At 39.2% G+C, this 23,783-nt stretch overlaps 1 long non-coding RNA gene across 1 annotated transcript; it reads left to right on the top strand.

Moving 5' to 3' along the window:
• Positions 1-520: 520 nt before the first annotated feature.
• On the top strand, positions 521-1,916 carry LOC119469966. The gene is made up of 3 exons (XR_005198839.1): positions 521-792; positions 1,001-1,078; positions 1,798-1,916. It is a non-coding gene; the product is annotated as an uncharacterized LOC119469966 (long non-coding RNA).
• Positions 1,917-23,783: the final 21,867 nt, after the last annotated feature.

Raw genomic sequence — 23,783 nt, 5'->3', positions numbered from 1 at the left:
TCTATTTCATAATCTCCCTTTAATCAAGATCACTACGAAGCATCAGCCCCCTGGGTGACGGGTGACATAAATCATATTAGCTTAATTCTGTGTGTTTCATTAAAGGATTTGGTATTTTTATGAACCAGAATATCTAGGTCACTGCCATAGAAGCTTCAATCAAGCTGCAGATCTTATGGAGTCAATGATGTGTTGCTTATTTGATGAGATGAAGATGAAGTGCCTACTCCCACCTCATACTGGCCTCATTAATACATGGTTGCTTTAAGAGTTCATGAGTTTGGAAGAGACAGTTGGGTCCTGGCCCCAGGAAACACAGGAGAAATCCAGATCTCATACAGTGTGCTGGACATATAACAATTTTTGCATTCTTTCCCCCCTCACCATTGAAATCTATGATTTCTCTATTCGACTGTTTTCTCAGCAATCCAAAAAGTCAAGGTTGGCAGCATGCAATCTGCTGAAGAATCCTGCCTAAATATCCTTTTCCACTTAACACTGTCTACCATGGAGTCATTTTGTTTCTTTTTCATTCCTAGAAGATGAAGAAATGATGACATCCCAAACCTCATAATTTGTCTATACTTCCACTCAGGCACTTCTGCACAGTATCTAAATATTTATGTTTCTTTGTCAAATGACAGTACCAAGAATGTTTCTGTAATATTTATGAGAACACAGGAGTTGCTAAGAGAAGAGTCTTTGCAAGAAGGGACGTGAGAAAAGCTGGGAAGAAAGATTGAACCCACAGTTTACAAAGGTTTCAAACATCTAGGAGATTATCCTCATACGGTAACAGCATTTGACTGGGTTGTATGCAGTTAAAATTACTACCCAGCATCACATAAATGCAGTGTTAGAAGGATTTCATAAATTAGGAAATCTGGAAGCATCTGGGAGAGTGGATGGTTCACTATGGGTGGCAAGGATGGCAGATATAAGGTTTTCGTTGGAAAATATGCCAATTACACATGCCATTTCCTTTCCTGAAAATCTCTAGGGTCACTGCTGGACATAGAACTTTGGAATGGGAAGAAACTTCCAGAGTTCTGTCTTCTTCCAGATGATCAGAATACAGGTACACACGGTGCAGTTTCTCAGGGTTTTTGGTGATGCCAGACCCATTTCCCCATAGAACTGATGTTTGTGGGTTTTTTTGAATAAACACAGAAATTGACCCCCTTGGACTTAAATGGAGTCTCACTCTGTCACTCAGGCTGGAGTGCAGGGGTACCATCTCGGCTCACTGCAACCTCCACCTCTCAGGTTCAAGTGATCCCCCTGCCTCAGCCTCCCAAGTAGCTCGGGTTACAAGTGTGTGCCACCACACCAGACTAATTGTTTTTTTAGTAGAGACAAGTTTCACTATGTTGTCCAGGCTGGTCTCGAACTCCTGACCTCAGGTCATCTGCCCACCTCAGCCTCCCAAAGTGCTGGGATTACAGGAGGGAGCCACCATGCCTAGCCCTTATGTGGGTTCCTTCAGGCCTCCCAGTTAGTGTCAAGGAACTGAAAGTTACCAAATAACTACATCCAGACAGTGAGTGGCCAGATCCCTCAACCGCCATGACTGCCTAACCGACCACCTGCTTCCTGCTGGCCAGCTCCTCTTCCTTATCCTCCCTCATTCCGGGTTTTCCCGAGCATAGCTACATTCTTTCCTTGCTAGATCAACCCTGGCTTTGGTGGGTTGGGAAGATGGATTTGACACTTATCTCCTGTCGCCTTAGTGATGTCACCCAAATAAAGCCTTTCTTTCCTGGCAATATTCATCTCATTGATTGCCTTTCTGTGCAGCGAGAAACAGGCCCAAGACTGAACCCCTGGTGTTCGGCGTCATTGGCAGTCAGTGTTTACTTCTCCCCAAAAGGTGCAATGCCTCCCTTATGAAGAAGCCAAAGAAACAGTCATCTACAAGTCACTTGGAAGTGTCCACCATCACCTGGGTTAGGATTTGAATTCTTCTAATAGGGTTTACAAACAGCAGATTTATCCAGGGGATTTGGCTTCTTAATTTGGATCATGAACCCCTTCGAGAATCTTATAAAAACTTTTAGATCCTCTCCCAGAAATTGCACATACAAGCAAATATTGTTGTTTGCAATAAGCCTCTTACTCCAGGTTAAGACCTTATGGCCTACATATTGAAAAGCTTTATGTTTTAATGGAAGCTTTGACACTAGCAGTGGTAAATAGAGGATTGTTGCCTAAAGAAAGCCCCTTCTTTGAAGTTAAATGCTGTTATTGTCCTGGTTACTGAAGCAGCAGCATTAGAGATACATTGGAAAGCTCAGGTCCTTCATGAGTCTAGAGTCACTTCCAGAAACAAACAATGCCACGGGTCTTCTGGGCCCCGTGGTTCTCACCCCTGGGCTATGCATAAGAACAGAAAATCAAACACCTCATGTTCTCACTCATAGGTGGGTGTTGAACAATGAGAACACATGGACACAGGGAGGGGAGCATCACACACTGGGGTCTGTTGTGGGGAATTAGGGGAGGGACAGTGGGGGATGGGGAGTTGAGGAGGGATAACATGGGGAGAAATGCCAGATACAGGTGATGGGGAGGAAGGCAGCAAACCACATTGCCACATGTGTACCTATGCAACAATCCTGCATGTTCTTCACATGTACCCCCAAACCTAAAATGCAATAAAACATATATTTTTTAAAAAACAAGAATTCTAGAGAAGCTTTTCTGAATTATACCCAAGAAGACATACACACTTCACAATGTTAAAACTTACAACAAACTACAGTAATCGGTATTGTTTTGGCATAAGGACACACATGTAGACAATATGGAAAGTCCAGAAATAATCCCTTATATTTATGGTCAATTTATTTTGGATGAAGATGCAAGAATCGATTTTTGAACAAGTAGTGCTGGGACAGTTGGGTATTCACTTAGAAGATAAATAGATAATGTCTGCCTTCTGGGGAGAGTCTCAGCCATGTGCACTTTCACTTTTGCTTCTGTGTTAATCAAGGTCCATGGGGATTCTTATATTCCAGCTCCGGCTGAGATCCATGCTACAAAGTCAGTTTATGATAGTTGCTGTTTTCATTTGCATCTTTTTTCTAGCTCTCATTTTTCTGACACGGTTTGGCAACAGGATGTTTCTGTTCATTGAACGCTCTAGACAGTAGCCAGCTGCCACTGATGGTGCCAGTGCAGAATGAGAGCATTAAAATGGGATCCGAGGCAGTGGGGAGAGAGAGAGAGGAACACATGGCTTCAGAATCCAACCGAGCCCTCATCGGTTCGTGGCCCTACCACTTACCGTGTGTCACCTGGAGGAAATGATTTAAACTCTTCAAACTGCAACTTATTTATCGGCAAAACAGGAAGCAAAGTATCTTTGCTAGTGTTTTGCAAGGTGTCAATGAGATCAGTGTTTTCTTTGTTTATTTGTTGTTGTGGTGTTCAAGATAGGGTCTCGCTCTGTCACCCACGCTGGAGTAAAGTGGTGCAATCTTGGCTCACTGAAACCTCCACATCCCAGGTTCAAGTGATCCTCCTGCCTCAGCCTCCTGAGTAGCTAAAAGTACAGGTGTGTGGCACCATGCCTGACTAATTTTTTGTATTTTTGGTAATGACAGGGTTTCACCATGTTGGGCAGGCTGGTCTTGAACTCCTGTCCTCAGAGGATCCACCTGCTTCAGTCTGCCAAAGTGCTGGGATTAAAGGAGTGAGCAACCGCGCCCCGCCGAGATAAATGTTTAACAGTTCCTTGCATATCGCTGCGTACAGTTAGTGCTCAATGAAGGTCAGCTGCTATAACTGTTGTTGCTTTTGTTATTCTCATTATTACTACTAAACCAAGGAATTGAGGTGAGAGATCTTATGAGATGTGGATTCAGTACAAGGCAAATTAATTAATTTGCCATAATTAAAATAGGTCTCCTGATGCTTTAACCAACCACTTTCTTTTAAGCTGTTTTTGTTATCCTTTTCTTCAGGTCTCCTCTAACACCTTCCATTTGCACGCTCCTCCTGAGAATCTATCGCCTGGTGATCTGAGGTGCATCAGTTTCATCCGGAAACCATTCCCCCACCCCGATCCGTGGAAATATTATCTTTCATGAAACTGCCTCTGGTGCCAAAAAGGTTGGAGACCTCTGTCTTAAAAGATATAAGCTGTCAGACCTGGGCCTGGCATGCAGTGAACTGTGGCTATTGTTTTTATTCTTTTTGTCTGTTGGAGATTTGGAAACAATTGATTTTTTTTGTCGTTAATTTTCACTTTCAGGCTGTCATAAAATTTATTTTATTCGATTACAAAACGGTAGAGCTCTAGAACAACTCGTCTTGTCTAATCCGCAGCCTGCAGGACGTGTGCCGTGCATCTACAGCTACAGGTGAGAAAGACGAAGCTTGGATTAACTCAGTACTGTGGTCAGGGCAAAACGCGACTCAACAGAGCGGAGTTTTAGACATAGGTTTGTTTGTCTCCTGATAAAATTACTTACTTTCTTCTCACCACTCTGTAGCAGGACAGCTTTGAATGCAGCTCAATTCAAATTCCTAAACGTTCTTAAAACGTTCTGAGATTTTTTTGGTGGTTTTGGTTTTTAGTTCATCAGCCATCGTTAGCGTCAGTGTATTTTATGTGTGACCCAAGACGATTCTTCTTCTTCCACTGTGGCCCAGGGAGGCCAAAAGTATGGACGCCCCTGCTGTAGAACATTAAGCTCTAGGAACCTGAGCAAGACTTTAGTTCAACTCTTCACTTTGTAGTGGAAAAATCAAAGCCCAGGATGGTGAGAAGGTGCCAGGGTCTGCACTGCAGAGTCAGAAAGATAAATGTAACATTGTGCACAGGCTCCCTCAAGAGAACCTCTCATGCCTCCAGCAGCCCACACACGCAGGTCCTGTCTGATTTTTCCTTTTTGGGGGGGACTGAGTATTAATATACATATCTTTTAAAATGTTAAGCTGAAAGCAAGGACAGCAACCATTTTTGCTTTGTCTTTACTTCTATTTAATGTCTCCAAATCTCTAATAGTTTATTTTTTTATGTTTTCATCTTGCTTTGTTATAAAGATTTTTTTTAAAGGAGATGATTCGAATAATGTATGTAATTGTTCACTGTTTTACCCTTTTTTCTTTTAGAACCTGTCAAAGCCAAAATATCATTTGGAGCTATGCCAGATGTTTTCCCACCAGCTCAGAAAGGTAAATGTATTTTTGTTCAACTGGATTAACTGGAAAGAAATAATTAAAACACATATGTAATATATAGTATTTAATTATATATAGTCACCTTATATAATACGTAATAACATTTTAATAATATATTATTTAGCCTTAAAATGTTATTAAGTCTTTACCCAACCTTGATAATAATGGTTTGTATGATTCATTGCTGGTCAAACTTACTAGCCAAGTCATTTACAATCCAATGTTTATACTTTATAGACCAGTTCAATTCTTAGCAAATGCTCCAATCAGTGGTTGACATTTTTGAGTTGGAAAACCCATGTTTAAATTTTAACTCTATTAGCTCTCTGACTTTTAGGGAAAGTCATCAGAATCTGAGTTTCATCTTCCTCAAATATGAAATAACAGCAATAATAACACTAATAATCGCACCTATCTCTAGAGTTTCAATATTATAACCATGCCTTTGTGTACATACAGACAGATTGTTCCCTGTGATATCTCCATCCAGCCTCCTAGCCTCAACCTCCAAAATAAATACCAGTGAACTCAAACAATAACAAAAAGACCCCTAGGGTCTACACAAGTCATATCCAGGTTTGAATGAAAACATTCTTGCCACTTTTTTCATACAATAGCTTATATTTCTCTTTTGAAGAAACACATGAACTTTTGAAGGGAAAGGTGACAAGGTATCAGCAGCCTTTCTGAGACATAATGGGCTGTAATTGTTGGTGATGCAGAACCTCTTGTGAGGGTTCTGCCCTCACAAGAGACAGCTATTCTGCCCTAGGCCCCTCGTGGCAGAAAACCTTCATATTGACTCAACCACAAATGATAAAGAATGAGACACAGGGAGAACAGGCTGACCCAAAAAAATAATCAACCTAGAAATCCAGAAACGGAAAGGCCCAGGAGAGGGATTAAGGCTGCAGCCAAATCTCTTCTTAATTTTGTTAATCAGACATTTGTCAGCACAGGGCACTTTGCAAGTGTTGAAAAATCAAAGCTTGTGAATAGCGCCTGGCCCCCATCTTATTACTTTCTTTATCACTGGGGAACATTTCTCAAGTTGACTTCCTAAAAGGCATTTAGGCTTCTGTTTCATGTATGAAGATAATTATTTCTGTCACAATGAATAATTTAAGCCGTCATTCCCAACTCCACCCTCAGACCACTCATAGCTTTCAATAAAAGGAGATACACTGCTCTGTAATCGAACAGCTTCCCTGTTTTATGGACCTGGGAGGAAATGTAATGAAAGCAAAATGTTTCCCAAAACTTGCATGCCAAAATTATTGGTTGGTTATCACTGATTTTTCCCAGTACAGAGTCACAGAATATTAGCACTGAATGAGTCCTTAGACAACTACAGGTGAGAAAGATGAAGCGTGGATTAGCTCAGTACTGTGGTCAGGGCATAAAACTACTAAGCAGAGTGGAGTTTTAGACATAGGTTTATTTGTCCCCTGATAAAATTACTTACTTTCTTTACACCACTCTAATACTGTGACAGTGTTGTGTTATAAAAGTTAATGAGATGAGGCACAGTGGCTCACGCTTGGAATCCCAGCACTTTGGGAGGCTGAGGTAGGTGAATCACATGAGTCCAGCAGTTCGAGGCTGCAGTGAGCTGTGATCGCACCACAGCGCTTCAGCCTGTGATCAGATCGAGACTCTGACTCTAATTAATTGATTAATTTAAAAAAGTCAGTTAAACAAGAAACTTGGCCTGGCTGTCTCACATACTGGCTGGCTAATTAAGCACCTCAGGACTGTGTAAAATGGATCTGATAACTCAAAATTTGTTTGATTCTGAAACAATCTCAAACTTCTAGAAAAGGGTTTTCTTGAACCTCTTGAGTTTTCAACATGATGCAAATCTAGTGCTTCATACCCTGAAAACTTCAGTGTGTTTTTCCTACAAACAAGGACAAAATCAACAACACAACCACCAAAGTCAGGAAGTTAGTGTTGGTGCATTTGTGTTTCACTGGTTCTTTCATTAGTGTCCTTTTCAGCAAAAGGGGATTATTCTAGATCACATGCTGTTTTTAGTTGTCATGCGATTTTAATTGTCATGTCATGCCTTCCCTGCAATCTGGGACAGTTGCTAGGTCCTCTCCCAACTCTCAAAACCTTTGTGGATCAAAGGCCTATTATTTTACAGAATAGCTCTTAGGCTGCTTTTCCTGATGTTGCCTCATGAATAGATTGGCAGCAACATTGCACATAGGCGGTGTGCAGTTTGGATGGACTCATTACAGATGTTAATTTTGGTCACATGGTCAAGGTGCTTTCTCCCTGGATCCTTCAATCTAATGGCATTTTCCCTTTATAATTAATAGATATTTAGTGGGAAGATATTTTGAGACTATGTAAATAGCCTATACTTTATCACCTTCTAAGTTATTCATTTACCTATATCACCATAAACTCATGGTTTCTCATTTTACTCAGTGGAATACAGTTCTTTAAAATATTTATTTTAATATTCTCATTGTCCAAGATTTGGCCATATATATATATATATATATATATGTACTTAGGACCAAGCTCAATAGTGACCGAGCTGAGAATCAAATCAAGAACTGAACTGCTTTTACAATAGCTGCAAACACACACACACACACACACACACACACACATACACACATACACATATACACACTTAGGAATATACCTAACCAAGGAGGTGAAAGATCTCTATAAGGAAAACTACAAAATACTGCTGAAAGAAATCATAAACACTAACAAATGGAAACACATCCTATGCTCATGGATGGGTAGGATCAATAGTGTGCAAAAGACCACCTGACAAAAGCAATCTACAAATTCAGTGCAATTCCATCAAAATACCACCGTCATTCACATAACAAGAAAAAAATTTAAATTCATATGGAACCAAAAAAGAACCTACATAGCCAAAGGAAGACTAAGCAAAAAGAACAAATCTGGAGGCATCACATTACCCAACTTCAAACTATACCATAAACCTATTATCACCAAAACAGCATGATACTGGTATAAATATAGGCACACAGACCAATGGAACAGAATAGAGAACCCAGAAATAAAGCCAAATACTTACAGCAAACTGATCTTTGACAAAGTGAACAAAAACATAAGTGGGGAGAAAGGACACCCTGTTTAACAAATGGCACTAGGATAATTGCCAAGCCACATGTAGGAGAATGAAACTGGATTTTCATCTCTCACCTTATTAAAAAATGAACTCAAAATGGTCAAGGATTTAACTCTAAGACTGAAACTATAAAAATTCTAGAAGATAATGTCAGAAAAACCCTTCTAGACATTGGCTTACTCAGGATTTCATGGCCAAGAACCCAAAAGCAAATGCAATAAAAACAAAGATAAATAGCTGAGACTGAATTAAACTAAAGCACTTTTTCATAGTGAAAGAAACAATCAGCAGAGTAAACAGATAACCCACAGAGTGGGAGAAAATCTTCAGGATCTGTACATCTGACAAAGGACTAATATCTGGAATCTACAACAAACTCAAACAAATTAGGAAGAGGAAAACAAACAGTCCCATCAAAAAGTGGGCTAAAGACATGAATAGACAATTCTCAATAGAAGATACACAAATGGCCAACGCTGAAAAAAATGCTCGGTATACTAATTATTAGGGAAATGCAAATCAATACCACACTGTAATTACCACCTTGCTCCTGCAAAAATGCCCATAATCAAAAAAATAAAAAAAAATAATAATACATGTTGATGTGGATGTGGTAAAATGGGAACGCTTCTATACTACTGGTGGGAATGTAAACTAGTACAACCACTATGGAAAATACTGTGGAGATTCCTTAAAGAACTAAAAGTAGAACTACCCTTTGATCCAGCAATCCCAGTACTGGGTTTCTACCAAGAGGAAAAGAAGTCATTATATGAAAAAGATACTTGCACACATGTGTTTATAGCAGCAAAATTCACAATTGCAAAAATGTGAAACCAACCCAAATGCCCATCAATCAACAGTGGATAAAGAAACTGTAATATATATATATATATATATATACACATGATGGAATAGTACTCAGCCATAAAAAGAAATGAATGAATAGCATTTGCAAAAATCTGAATGGGATTAGAGACTATTATTCTAAGTGAAGTAACTCAAAAATGAAAAACCAAACATTGTATATTGTCACTCATAAGTGGGAGCTAAGCTGTGAGGATGCAAAGAAATAAGACTGACACAATGGACTTTGGGGCTCAGGGGGGAGGGTGAAAAGGGGATGAGGGATAAAATACTAGAAATTGGGTTCAATATATACTGCTCTGGTGATGGGTGCACTAAAATCTCAGAAGTCACCACTAAAGAACTTCCTCATGTAACCAATTAATACTTGTTCCCCAAAAAACTATGGAACTTAAAAATTAAAACATAATTTTTTTTAAAAAAAGAAACTTACATTTTTAAAAATCTGAGTTCCTTCTTCAGGAAAGGACTCCTAGGCCTCTCAAAAAGTATCAAAGAACTGAAACTCACCAGTCAGGCCCCTCAGTTATCAGGCTTTCTACCTTACCCCTGCTCAGTTCCTGTTTTATCAAACATTGTTACATTTCTTCCCTGCTATATAAACTTCTAGGTTTAGTTGGTCAGGGAGCTGGATTTGAGACTGAGCTCCCATCTCCTCGGCTACAGCACCTGATTAAAGCCTTCCTCCTTGGTAATACTCATCTTAGTGACTGGCTTTCTGTGCAGCAAGTAACAGGACCTAAACCCAACTCCTGATATTTCAGCAGCAAAAAACTCTATATAAGGACACCAGTACTATGGAATTAGGGCCCACCCTAACAACGTCACTCTAACTAGACTGCCTCTGTGAAGACTGTCTCAAAGATCACGTTCATAGGTACTGGGATTAGGACTCTAACATACAATTTTGGGAGACACAAGGACACAAACCTCTCTGTCTGCCTCCACTGTGTCATACTGGATGCTGTGTCCTTGGACTTAGACTCTTCTAGGGCTGTCAGTGGTGCATGCAGAGCTTTAACAGAGGCTCTCCTCCATGTATTGATTCAGAGGCCCAGGCCCCTTCAATCCTGTGGTTCAATCATCTTCAGCAAACATTTCCAAGGCCATGGCTGTGTCAAGCTGGTGAAGGGAAAAAGAGCAGAGTATATCGAACCTTGGCAGATGTCACGGATCCAGCCTGGTCCAGAGCATGCCACTCACATTGTGTTGACCAGAAATGGCCAGGGTAGACGGAGTGTGAACAAAACATGCTTCCAGAAAACAGAGAAACTGGTTTTGGTGATCACCTAGGTAGTCTTCTCGACAGCAGGTTCTATTCCCTATTACTCAAGGAACACACGGTAGTGAGGAAATGAAAATTAGAGTATTGGTTGCAAGATCTTCAAGAGGAAGGAAAAAAAGATGCCCTTTCTGCGTACTTATTAGGATATTCTCAATATTTTAGTTACCCATTTGTGTTCTGCCAAAGAAAATGATATTGAAGGAAAGAGAGGTCAGTTGTTGCCTGGGAACTTCAGAGATTCTGTTCAGGTTCTACCCTGACACATTTAAGTTGCTGCTTCGTTTTGTTTGCCCAGATGGGTAATTCGAATCTGGATTAGAATCTCTAGCATTCTCTTGGGAGGTCATCCTTTCCCTAGGGCTCCTGTTATCTTTACTTTATAATATTAATGATAACTGCAACCACCAGCAGGGTAGGGCTAAAACGAGCCTTATCTTACAAAACTGAAATTCACTGCTGGGAATTTTTCTTAAACACCGTTATGCATAACAATATTTTTAATGGGGTGATTCCTACCAACTGGTTCACAAAACTCTTGTCATTTTTTGAAGCAGAATTAAATAATGCCAGGCAGCAGAGTGTGTTAGGCATAAATTACAGATGGCAGGAGGGCAAAGATGTTGTGTGGTGAATAAATTAAAGCCTTCGATTACGAAGCCAGTGTGCTAGGTACGGGCAGGGAAGGCTGAGGCTATGAGAGAGGAATGTTTTCAGACCACATTGAAATTGGGTCTCAAGTCCATGAGGACTAAGCACAAAGGGGAGATCATTACTGCAGAAAGGAAGGATTTTCTTGGCTACAAAATATTATGTGAAAAATGTAAGGTTTCTTTTTTTAAATCTTTCATGAGATTGTAAAGTCCTAAAAGGTCAGATGTAAATCTCGTTATGTTACTAAGCTCAACAGACTTTGGAACTCATTATATATTTCACAGGTAAGAAGGAAATATAATGCCTTGGGACACTTGGGTCCCAAGAGAGTCTGAGTTTATCTTTTTTGTGTGTGTAGATGGGGTCTTGCTATGTTGCCCAGGCTGACTTTGATCTCCTGACCTTAAACAATCTTCCCACCTCAGCCTTCCACAGTGCTGGGACTACAGGCATGAGCCATCACACCCAGCCTTCTCTAAACAGCAACCTCTAATTAAAATGAGGTCCTTTTTGAAGTCTTAGAGATTGGGTGCACCAGGGAAAATATTTGATTTCTCAGTAGGCCTTACCTTAGCAGGGATTTACGTTCTGCTCATTCAGCTTCAGAAGTATCTCTCAAAGTGTGGCCTTTCCCACCATCTGGACAAACTTGAATCCTCGCATTCTCACCTTGACTGCTCACAACTTCTCACTAACCCCAGCACCTCTAATCTCAGTCTCTTCTCCCATTCTCTTGCTGACTACCCTCCACGCTGCTGCCAAGGACATGTTTTCTTTTTTCTTTTCTTTTTTTCCCTCCCTTCCTTCCCCCATTCCCCCCTTCCTTCCTTCCTTCCTTCCTTCCTTCCTTCCTTCCTTCCTTCCTTCCTTCTTTCTTTTTTTTGTTGAGACAGAGTCTAGCTCTGTTGCCAGGCTGGAGTGCAGTGGTGCAATCTTGGCTCACTGCAACCCCCACCTCCTGGGTTCAAGTGATTCTGCTGCCTCAGCCTCCTGAATAGCTGGGACTACAGGCACCCGCCAGCACGTCCAGCTAATTTTTGTATTTTTAGTAAAGATGAGGTTTCACTGTGTTGGCCAGGATGGTCTCGATCTCTTGACCTCGTGATCTGCCCACCTCAGCCTCCCAAAGTGCTGGGATTACAGGTGTGAGCCACCATGCCTGGCCCCAAGGACATGTTTTCCAAAATGCAACACTGATTGTGCAGGGTGGGTCTAATGTTCTAGCATGAAAAATTGATTCCACAGGATAGAGTCTGAAATCTCTAAGACACTCTAAGAGACTGTGAAAGCACCTCTCCAGGCACAGCTCTCTACAGGGCCCATGCTTAAGCTTCATCCCATGGACCTCTGGACCTCTCCATCTGCCTCTGCTTTGTGCCACTGGATGCCAAATCCTTGGACTTAGACTCTTCTAGGGCTGTCGGTGGTGCATGTAGAGCTTTTATGTAAATCAAAAGGCCCCTTCCCCCAGCAGGATAAGCCAGTGCCAGGCCACCTTGCTTGGTAGCAAGCACTGACACTGGATTTCAGCCCCACTTGGTCCCTCATCTGCACAGTGGCTCCCTAGGTCCTGAGCTGTTCCTGGGACTGGTGTGAGCTTCCCTCTTCCTTTTTCTACATAAGCAGATCAAATGTCACTTTCAACCACTCCCAGGCAGAGCCTGTCACTCCCTCATCTTTGATAATACGGTGCTTTAGATGTTCAGACATCTACTATTTGTTCCTCTACTTTTCAAAAGACAATGAGCTCAAAAACAATGTATTTCGTTTTTACACACACTTTTTTGTTTGTTTTTTGATTTTTTAATCCCCAGTTTCAGGCACACTACCTGGTATGGAATAGCTGTTCGCTAAGTGTTTCACAGGGAAGGCAGGTAGGAGAAAGGAAAGAGTCATTGATCTCAACTTGTAAAGAAAACTGGAAAAAGATCGATTTCCAACAATGTTGCGGAAATTAATGATTAGGAAAAAGTAGATTACTGTCCTACACTATTCTGAAAGAAAACAATTCAAAAGGCTTAAAAATTGAAAATTAAAAATTATGAGGGATTTAGAAGTACTTAAATTCCCATTGTATCTAATATACAGATAAAAATAATACGTTCTGAGCATGATACCAAAGCCGAGAACTATAAAGGAAAAGGTTCGTAATGACAACATAACACTTATGCAAAATGAAATGATGGCAAACAAATTAGAAATATTTTATAACAGACAAAGAGTTTGTAACTTTCTTATAAAATTGTAAGTTAATAGCTCTTATAAATCACGTTTGAAAAAGATGACTGCAGAGAGAAAAGGTAAAATATATTCATCTATTTTTACTTTCAGTTACATTAGTGTTTATATATTTGAAATCTTTGCTCTTTGGTGCATGCAAAATTGAAATTATTACTTCTTGATTTATTAATTCTTTAATCATTATAAAATATAAGGTATATGGTCCTGGTAATATCCCTTGCCTTTAAGCCTATGATGTTTGATAGTAATATAACAATTCCCTCTTTCTTAAGATTGGTCTTTGCATGATATAGTTTTTCCTTACTTTTAACCTATAGATGTCTTTATATTTTAAGTACATTTATTATAGATAGCATATGTTGGATCTATTTTACCTGCTATGAAAACCAATTTCAATTGTGGTGTTTAGGCCATTTACACTTAACATAATTATAAATGTTATGTTGAAGTCCACCATCTCGCTATTTGTTTTTTAGTTGACTCATCCGTTCTTTGAGATTTTTCCCCCACTCTTTTTCTGCCTTTCTTCGGATTGACTGAATAATTTTAAAATCATTTCCTTGTATCTCCACAATGTATATTTTATCTACGTTACTTGTTTTGCTTTGTTTTGGTGGTGGTTCTAGAGATTCCACTATGCCTTCTTACCTTGTCATAATCTGTCTCCCAATAATATTATATCACTGCAGGTAAAGTGTAAGAGCCTTATGATGTTATATTTACATTTCTCTACTGTTTACTGCCATCCACATTAACAGAATCAGGGTGGAGCATGCAGCATATGAGCATCAAAAATGCATGGAAAAATATATGAGAAAATATTAATACTCATTTATGATAAAACCTTGTAGCAAACTAGGAATAAAAGGCACTTCTTCAATTTAACAAAGTACATCTATGAAAAACAACTAACGACATGCTTGATAAAGACTGATGCTTCCTCCCTGGGATCAGGAGCAAGAAAAAGATGTCTTCTCTTACCACTTCTATTCAACATTGTGCTGGAAGTTTTGCCCAATAAGGTTAAAAAAGAAATAAAGTGTACACGCATTTGAAAGAAATAAAGCTATCTTCCTTTGCAGATGACATGATTGCATATGTAAATAATCCTAAGGAATCTGCAAAAATAGCTACAAAATAATAAGTACATTGAGAAAGCTTACAAAATGCAAGTTCAATATACAAAATTTAATTATATTTCAATACACCAGTAATGGACAATTAGAAAAATAAAATTTACAAATGAATGCCATTTACAATAGCATAAAAATATTAAAATTATTTAATAAAATATGTATAAAACCTAAATACTGAAGCCCAAAAAACATTGCTGAGACAAATTAAAGAAATAAACCACCTCTGTATTAGTCCCTTTTCACACTGCTATAAAGAAATACCTGAGTCTGGGTGATTTATAAGAGAAAAGGTTTAACTCACAGTTCCACATGGCTGGTAAGGCCTCAGGAAGCTTACAATTATGGCAGAAGGCTCAGGGGAGGCATTCAACTCTTACATGGTGGCAGGAGAGAAAGAGAGACGGCACAGGAAAAAATGCTATTTATAAAATTATCAGATCCTGTGAGAACTCACTCACTATCATGAAAACAACATAGGGGAAACCGTCCTCATAAGCCAGTCACCTCCCACCAAGTCCCTCCCTCCACGTGTGAGGATTACAATTTGCAATAAGATTTGGGTGGGGACACAGAGCCAAATCACGTCAATCCTCGTGGATTATTAAAATATCCTTTATCTCTAAATTGATCTATATATTCAAAGCCATCTTAATGAATTTCTTACAGCCTTCCCTTAAAAATGACAAACTAATTCTAAAATACATATGCAAATACAAAGAATGTAGAGCACCCAAAATAATTTTGGAAAAGGAGAATAAAAGGACTCACATTGCCTGACTTCCAGAATTACCAAAAAAAAAATACAGTAATTAAGAAAATGTGATAGTAACTTAATAATGGGCATATTATCATGGAACTAAAAACAGAGTCCAGAAATAGAACCAGACATATATAGTTGACTTTTCTAGGAAACCAAGTTAATGTAATAGGGGAAGGATAACCTTTAAATAAGTGATGCTAAAACAAAACAAAATGAAAATGAATTTCAGTTCATACTTTACATCATTCACAAAATTATTTCAAAATGAATCACAGTTATAAATGTGTTGGCTAATACTAGAAAAATCCAGAGAGAAAATGTAAGTGATCATCTTTACAACCTTGTAATAGACAAAGTTTTCTCAAATGAAACACAAAGAAGCATGAACCATGTGGAAAAAAAATAATACTGTGGACTTCATCAAACTTAAAACTTCCTGGTCCTTGGAAGATACCATAGATACCATCAAGAAAATGACAAGGCAAGCCACAGACTAGGAAAACGTATTAGCAATATACATCTGACAAGGGATTTGCATCCTCTGTGTATAAAGGGTTCTACTAACTCAGTGATCATTGAATTAAAAAGTGGGCATATTATCGTGACACTTCATGAAGGAAGACCTGTGAATAGCCAATAAGTGCAAGAAAAGATGCCCAATATCATTGGCATCAGCAAATGCAAATTTGAATCACATTGAGATGCTACTACACACCCCCTGGAAGGGCTAGAACTTAAAAGGCTGATGATAGCAAGTGTTGGCAAAGCTACAGAACAACTGGACCGCACAGAGATTGCTCCGGTTGTATAAACTGTTACAACTTTGGCATCTGATTGTGAAATTAAACATGCATTTACTACACAATTCAATAATTCCTAAGAATTTATCTAAGGGAAATAAAAACATACGTCCACACACCAAAAAAAAAAAAAAAAAAAAACCGCTTGTATACAGATGTTCATTGCAACTTACTTGTAAAGGCTAAAACTCAAAACAACCTAAATGTCCATTCGCAAATGAGTGGTAAACAAATTGTGTGTATCTGTGCAGTGCAATATTATCCAAACAAACTACTGAGGCCCTCAACATGGATGTGCCTCAAAAATGTTATGCAGAGTAAATGAATACAGACGAGAAGGAGTACATGTTGTATGACTCTGTATATGTGAAACTATAGAATTATCAGAAGACCTCTATAGTGATAGCAAACAAATTAGTGATTGTCTGGAACTAGGACAAAAGGACATGGCGTAAGTTTTTAGAAGGACAAAAATATTCCGTAGTTTTGTTGGCTTGTGGTTAAATTGTATGTCCCTTTGTTAACAATTGTGGAACATACTTGTAAAGTGAGTGTATTTTTTTATACTGTATGTAAATATACCTTCACCAAATTGACTTTAAAAAACAAAAATAGTGTATCATTTTGAAACTATCACCCTGGCAAAAAATTAAGATGTAAGGACATGAGGGCAGGACACTTTCATACATAGCAGGTTGGAAAATGAATGAATGAAAACCTTCTATGTGAGAAGGCTGCAACACTCAGCCAAATCTTTAACAACGGATGTATTGTTCAATCATTTTTATCATTCCTTCCTGGGACTAAATCTAAGTAAACAATTAAAATGTACAAAGGCTTAGCTATGAGAGGGCTTGTCTAAATGTTGTTTATCATTGAAAGTATTGAAAATAAACTGTCCCAAAATAGGAGTTTGGTTAAGTGAATTATATTCATGCAATAAAGTGCCACGCAGTCACTAAAAAGGAAGGGAAATTATATTTGTTGATATCAAAATGCATGCGTGATATCTGATTAAGTGTTTAAAAGACACATTTATAAAACTGTATCATACAATCTTACTTCTGCACAAATACAATAAAAAGGCAAGGAAATGATGGAAGTTATGATTGGTCGTTTTACCTAGATGATAGGACTGTGATGAGGTTTTTCCTTCTCTTTCTTTGGTTTATTTGCATGTTTCCATTTGTTTCAAATGCACGCGTAATGTTTTTGTAAAGACAAAAATAGAAGTATATGTTGTTATAGCAATTATGGTGCTTAAAAGGTAAAAATAAAGAGTAGCCTGAGAGGCGAGGTGCTGTGTGGAACATTATTAAGTTAGCACTGGGGTGTGACAGAGGCCTGGCCTTTTAGTCTCTGTGGTGGACAGACACCAGACCTGGGTAGAGAGCTCCTTTTGGGTTCCTTCATTGCCATCTGACTTCCTACTACTCCAGGCCCTCCTGATGTGGATTATTTTGTCCATTTTCTCAGCCTACGCACTCTTCTTGATAAATCAGCTTTGAAAGGAAGCTGCTGTAGGGACAGCAACCAACATTAATGATGACAATCAAGTGAATTTGGGCTGAAATGATTTCATTTCCTGGAGACGTACACTCCTCCACAATACTTTAAACTCTGCGAATGGAAGAACTGTCTACCATAAAATATAAGAGCCTGACAACTTCAGCTGGTATAAGGTGGTCCTTGGCAGAGCTCAGCACCTGGTGGATAACAGGATTTTTAAATTCACTGCAATGAAAACTTTTGTTGGAATTCATTGAGACCTTCCCAGTGCCTCATGGCCAAATACCCAGCGAGTATCCTTGAAGTAATTTGAGTACTAGAACTGAGAATTGTCATGTAAATGACGCGTGGCTGCCAACAGCCACGTGAGGTCTTAGAAGAAAAGGTTAAAAGAATTGGGTTAATTAGCTTGGTGGGAAGAAAGTCGAAGAGAAATTTAATAGCTATGATTAATAACCTGAAATATTATTATAAATAGACTGTTTCCCAACCATTCTCGGTATCCACAGAGAGCAAAGCTTTTGGTGCAACAAGAAGTCAAATAAGACATTGGGAAGGAACTTTCTGATTCAGCACTGAAACGGGCTACCAAGAGATGAAGTATTCGTTCCTGGAAACCTTTCAGAATAGCACAGACAAGTCACTGTTCAATTAACCTGGATCAAAGAATTAAACAAATGCTCCTTGTGTTTCCTTCCCATATTAGGGAAGTATAATTCTATCTTAACTAGAAAGTCACTCCATCAAAAGAATGCCAGAGAACTCACTAAAGTGGCCACAAAGTGCTTAGTGTCAATTTTTAAATGACATGTGTAAGAATGATATTCATTACATTTAGAGCTTTATACATTGCGGAAGTGACACAGGATTTTTCTCAGCCCCTTTGCTGGACTTGCAGCAGGGGTATCCCATCTACTTGGCCTGCTGCATTCAGCCCCTTGCAGGAGGGAGCACGTGAGCCAGTGAGTGCAGGGCCTGGCTGGCCACTCCAAGCACCTACACAGGAACAAGCTCCATGTGGGGCCTGTGCCCAGGCACTTTGAGAGGGTGCCTGTGACCCTGAAGCCCCAGAGGGGGTCTTTGTGTGCTAATTAGCTCTTTTAGTTCCACCATCCACACCCTGATGGACAGCAGCATGTTAGCAGCTCGGCTGGCCCCTGGCCCCGTTGTGTGGGGTGGCTGTCCTCTACCAGTGAGGGCAAAAGGCCAGTGTGGCAGCCTTTCTCTGGGTACCTGTACTTGGTAGGTACTGAGCACTTGTCCAGCATCTAAGAAGAATGAGGATACACTGACAATTGAAGAGTGAGCAAGGCAGGGAGTTTTATTGAGTGATGAAACAGCCTTCCATGGAGAGGAGACATGGGAATGGCTCCCCTTCCTGAAGGCAAGAAAGTCCCCCCAGTGTGGCTGAGTCTAGGCCTTTTATGGGCTCAGAATAAGGGAGAGGAGACATGGGGATGGTCCGCCTACCTGAAGGCAGGGAAGTCCCCCCAGTGTGGCTGAGTCTGGGCTTTTATGGGCTTAGAATAGGGGCAGGAGCAGGCTGTAGATAGTATTGGAAAAGGCAACATTCAATTGGTTAAAAGGCATTATTCAGAAAGAATCAATTGAGAAAGAGGGGACAAACAGGAGCAAAAGTTCTCACTCTGGGTAGTGGGTTTCATCCAGGAGCGGTGGTCTGGTCTTCCAGCCTTCAGGCTGTTTTTTGGCTTGAAGGTGGGGTTTCACTGAGGGACACTCCCCTGTCTGCCTGGGCATTTGGCTGCCTCCTGTTGCGCACAGAAATTGTGCATGTTCAGCCTTAAAAAATTTTTGCCAATGTAAACACTGCCTATTGCAATTAAATTTAAAACAAATCATACAAACTTAGCACCCTGGAAAAAAATTCAAGACATTCTATCATATACCATCAACCATGCAAATGTCTAAACTTTGGTGAACTGTCAAGCAATAAATTGGAAGGATCTGTGTGCTCTTTCACGGAGATGTAGTCTTCCTCGGTCCTGTCCACAAACAATAAAAAAGCTAAGGAAATTAATGCATTTTCCCAAATCATTTGAAAATGTCACTCTTTGTTTAGAGCTGCTAAGGCCTAAAGTGCAATTAGGTCCCAGTAGTCAAAATGTTAAACCACAACAAAGCCAGTTAATGGGGCATTAACTATACGCTGTTGAAATTCCTCCTTGAAACAGGCTGGCAGTGTATTTAATTAAAATGACCCCGGTTGATTTAGGACTCAGTTTGCAAGGATGGTCCCCAAAGCTTCGGCTGTGAATGGTTGTCTTGTGGGGTTTCCTGCAGCTTTCCAAACCTTACCCGTGGGGCTGCAAATTTTGGGCATAAAGACCCAAGCGTCCGAAGGTTTGTTGTTTTTTTCCTCCTCCATTGACTTCAGGAAAGCAAGTTGCTAGCAAACTTTTGTTTCTCAGTCAAATTCCAGCTCCCAGAGTAATAATTAACAATTAGCATTGGCACCAAAATAAAACACCAGTATGTTTTGGCCAAGAGGCAAAGACAACACATGAGGCATTTAGCATTAGTTAATGAACAATTATTAATTAATCAAGTTTCAGATAAATAGCCAGCTTTAGTTTTGCCAGGGACTATTTACTTTCAAATTATTCCCTCATTACCAGTAACAACCAATTTGAGGAGCTGTATTATGGCATCAATTTTATTAATGTCACACTAGAAAGACAATCATAACAATAAAACAGCACACAGCTGTTAGAGGAGTTTTTCTATATATATTAATCATGTATTCATAATAGATTTTTAATATTCTACATCATAAGCTGCAGTGTTTTAAATATAGGACAGGCAAAAAGATGAGGCAGTAATGAATTCATCACACTCACCTATTCTCATAATAAAGACTTAAAGAACATCTCCCTACATTTTGCAAAGTTGTCTGTGCACTGTGCAAACCATTGTTACCAATATATTATTGTTAGACAATATTATTATAATTTTTAAAACTACTAAAAAAGTAACTTAGCAATATATTTCTGCATAATTTATGGATCTCCTTGCAAAGGAATGCTTTTCCCAATTTTGTTATGGGTAAAGGTGGACAGTAAGCAGTTTCAACAGTAGCTACTCAGCTAATTAAGGATTATGTTGGGAAAACTCTTAATATTTTTGCTTTAGTGTTGAAAAGAGAAGACTCTAAGATACAAGGCTCAGCTACAAGAAAATCAGATCAGAGATAGCAGGAAAAAGATTGGTCACATATTTGGAAAATCAACATGTAAAAATCTTGATAGATGTAAAAAATAAATGTAAAAGAACAGTGCTTTTACAAAGAACTCCACTGGAAATCCTAAAAATAACAAACTCTCTTTGTGTCCTTGGCTATATGTTCAAATGTTGATACAGAGTTAACTAGTAGAAAAACACATCTTACCCAAAAACATGACGGAAGGGTATATTGGCAAGAGGGCAACCTTTGTAATTCAAGTAGACCCAAGTTCAAATTCTAGTTCTATGAATGTGGGAAATTCACTTCTGTAAACCTCACTGCTCTCATATAAAATGGGTCAATAAGGTATGTTTACAAGGTTATAGTGAGGAATAATTTACACAAATTTTGTAAAATGCAAGGTTTATAGTAGGTACTCAATTAATATTACAAATATATCTAAAAAATATGCTCTGGGTAGAATAGTAAGGAGAAAAGCTAACAAGGAAATCAGAAATCTCTTATTCAAGCTCTCCATTTACCAAACTCCACTTCAGAGAGAATCTTGCACAGACCACACATTACTCTAAATCTCTTCTTTTCTCACAGGACTCTGTTGGGTAAGAACTCGTCTTTATCTTATGGATTACAATGAGGAAGCCAGAAAGGAAAAGATATTCCAAAGAAAAAAAAATAAAGTTATTTCAAGCTAATAAGAAATCAGGACAGTAGAAAATCTGCAAGGCCCTGCATTACAATCTTTCCTAACAAGCATGTCCCCCTTCCTTGGGGAAAATGTCATACTTGTGGAAATTAAGTGAATATTTGTAAATATAAAAACCCAAGATTCCCAGAAAGTGATTTTTGTGTTTTCAAAGCAATACGAGGAAAATTTGGAAAAAAGCGATTTTCTCAATGGAGAAATGAATAAGGGCATGGTAGGGATATGATATGGACAAAGAAAGACAGGCTGATATCAGTTCCCCTCCATGCCTCTGATTCCAACTCTGAATTTTCCCTCCTGATCTCACATCTATTATTTTTTTTTTTTTTGCACTTTACTTGCGTGTTACATGCTTATTAGTGCTGAGGAGGGAAAAAGTTTTTCTCTGCTCTCTTAGGTTCAGTAATTGGGGTTCTAAAAAGTAAACTTGCGAAAGACAGATTAACAGGAGAAAAAGGGTTATTTTTGTGCATATGGAAGCCCTCACAGAAATCAGGTGAAGCCCCAAAGAGGCAGTCAGACCTGGAGGTTTATGTACCCCTTTAACAAAGGGCTGTAAATTTGTGCAGAAGTGACCATTGCAAAAGAACAGGGGTTTTGAGCTTCCAGGATAATCTGTGGGAAGGAATGTATGGGGGCAACAATGCAACATCCAGACTGTTTATTAAGATTTTGTTTATGTATCTTATCTCAGTGCTATCTCCAGTAATAAGATTCATTCTCTTCTTCCTGGTATGGGAAAGAGGAGTGTGGACACCATCGCAAAGGGAAATTTACGTCCTGCTTTCAGGCAGATAGGGGCAAAGCAGAGGGCTTTTTTGTGTCTGCTTGTTCTCATTGCCTGCACCTTAAAATAATCTTTATGCCAAAGTGGAGGCAGAGAGTAAATATTTTAGGTTTTGCAGGCCATACAATCTCTGTTCAACTCTGCCATTGCAGTGGAAAGCAGTCATAGACAGTATGTAAATAAATGAGCATATCTGTTTTCGAGTAAAGTCTTATTTACAAAATCAGATGCTAGGCTAGATTTGGCCCTGTTGAAGGCATTTGTTCATTTCAACCATCCCGACAGACCCATACGTTTCAGATACCTCAATGTAGTATAATCTTCTGTTACTAATATTAAACATTTCAAAAATTAATTACTGCTTTTATGTTTCGTTTTGAAATGTTACATTATTTTGAGTAATTTTTAGAAAGATGAAAGATACAAAATTGGTTAAAAATAGACAAATTGATAGAATAGCTTTATAATTATTTCTTCTTCCTCCCGCATATTCCATTGTTCTTTTCATTTACCTTGTGTGTGCTCCAGAACTTTTGATCTTAAAGTAACTTTTTTAATGTCTCATCCTCTTTAGCTACTGCTATACGTTTCCCCAACTTTGAAAACATTTTTATTACCATCTCATCACTTCCAAATTCAGCCCAGTCTTTCCTTTGAGCTCCAGATTTGCATACCCAGTGGTCTAGTTAATTATTTTTTATATCTCAAAGGTAACTCAAATGTCCCACCAACCACTTAATCTCTTTGGTTACAATTAGGAGTCACAGTTGATACCACTTTCTTCTTCGACCTCTTTCTCTACGAATTCATAAATATATCCTCTTGATTTTTTTCCCAAATTACTTCCCAAGTATGTCCATCTCTTTCCATTTTCTCCACCCCAACCGTACTCTCAGCTAGTACATTTCTTGCCTAGGATGCCACAATAATCTTCTAGTTCATCTATCACCTTCTTTTACTCTGGTCCCATCCAATCTATGCTTAAGATTAAGAGTAGTCTTTTCAGGCCAGATGTGGCAGTTCGCACCTGTTATCCCAGCACTTTAGGATCCAAGGGTAGATCACTTGAAGACAGGTGTTAGGAGACCAGCCTGGGCAATATGGCGAAACCCTGCCTCTACAAAAAATACAAAAATGACCCTGGCATGGTGGCAAGCCCCTTGTGGGACCTTGTGGTCCCAGCCACTTGGGAGGTGGAGGTGGGAGGATAGCTTGAGCAGTGATTTGGGATTGTACCACTGTACAACAGATCAAGAGTCTTTCTCAAAAATAAGAGAAAGAGTTGTCTTTTCAAAATACAAATTTGGTCTTAAAATTTGCTTGCTTAAAACACTTGGTTGGCTTTCTTGCTCTTAGAATAAAAACCAAAGTAAGTAATATAACTAAGAGTTCAGCCTAGTCCTGCCCTGCATGTCTCCAGGTTTTCAGCCCACCCCTGACTCTACCCACTTCAACCTCCTCGCTCCTCCATCCTTTAAGCATCAGGGACTCTTTCCTATTAGGAGGCCTTCACTAGGCCTCCAGGAATGCT

Source organism: Cebus imitator, unplaced genomic scaffold (genome assembly GCF_001604975.1).
Source record: "Cebus imitator isolate Cc_AM_T3 unplaced genomic scaffold, Cebus_imitator-1.0 Scaffold20, whole genome shotgun sequence".
Taxonomy (NCBI): Eukaryota; Metazoa; Chordata; class Mammalia; order Primates; family Cebidae; genus Cebus; species Cebus imitator.
Note: the sequence above shows the minus strand (reverse complement) of the source record. Positions and strands in the feature narration are given on the sequence as shown.